Genomic DNA, 1105 nt, shown 5'->3' on the forward strand with positions numbered 1-1105 from the left:
AATTAATTTTAATATGATATTCATAATTTTTTGTATTATATATTATTGTTTAATATAATAATATAATTGAATGCAATAATAACAACATCAAATCATTATCCTAATATGTGGAATTAGCTACATAAATCATTTTTTATTGTATCATAGTAAGAGTTAAATTCTCATTTAAATTTATTAAAAGAAAGACTTTGTAACATTTTCTAACTAGTTTTCTTAAGTCTACATCTACCCTTTTTTATTGTAGTCTACATCTAATACATATATTCTTCTAATCAGATCATGACAAGATCGATGTATTATGTGACAATATCAATTGATATAAGATACACACAATCTATATGTCGATGAAAACTACTTAATTCTTCTCCCATTAAGGTTGTAATGGAAGGGTAATTTGGGCAGTGGTAAAAAAAAATTTAGATATTGGAAAGATTTAAAGTTTGAACTTCTAAGCTCTAAAAGATAAATTTTTCTTGAAGAAAAACAACGAGAAACCTAAAATCAAAGTTTTGAGATTTTAGGGAGCCAATGGTTGATTTTTTTAATGAGTTTTGGATCAATGGTTGAGTAATTGTGATACTTTTAAATTAGTTGTTGATAGCTAAAAATTATCCCTTAATATTGAGAATTTAGCTAATGCATCTAAGGATTATTGGGGATTTGAGGCAACATAAACTTCATGAGAGATGTGAGGAAATGTTAGAGAGAGTTTAGAATAAGTTATATGGATTTATGGCTTGAGGGAAGCTAAGTTCGAGACTAAGTGAATGCGATAAAAATTATGTCAGGAAAGAGCAAGAATAAAAGTAGAGATAACTGAGGATTACTATAAACTCTAGGGGATCATCCACCCAACATTTATTGCTGGTTATGACAACAATGAAGTTACATTAGATAAATTAATCGTGGACGGAGAATGGAATGAGGATGAGCTTAAAAACTTCTTTGGACAACAATTGGTTGATCTGATCTATCAAACTCAGATTAATCATGAATTGGGTACTGATCAACTGGAACTTATATACCAAAATTATGGGAAATCAATTTTTGCACTGGCTTTCGAGGCATCAGTTCATGAGCAAACAGAGACTTAGTATTGGAAATG

This window comes from Dendrobium catenatum, unplaced genomic scaffold, assembly GCF_001605985.2.
Source record: "Dendrobium catenatum unplaced genomic scaffold, ASM160598v2 fragScaff_scaffold_621, whole genome shotgun sequence".
Taxonomy (NCBI): domain Eukaryota; kingdom Viridiplantae; phylum Streptophyta; class Magnoliopsida; order Asparagales; family Orchidaceae; genus Dendrobium; species Dendrobium catenatum.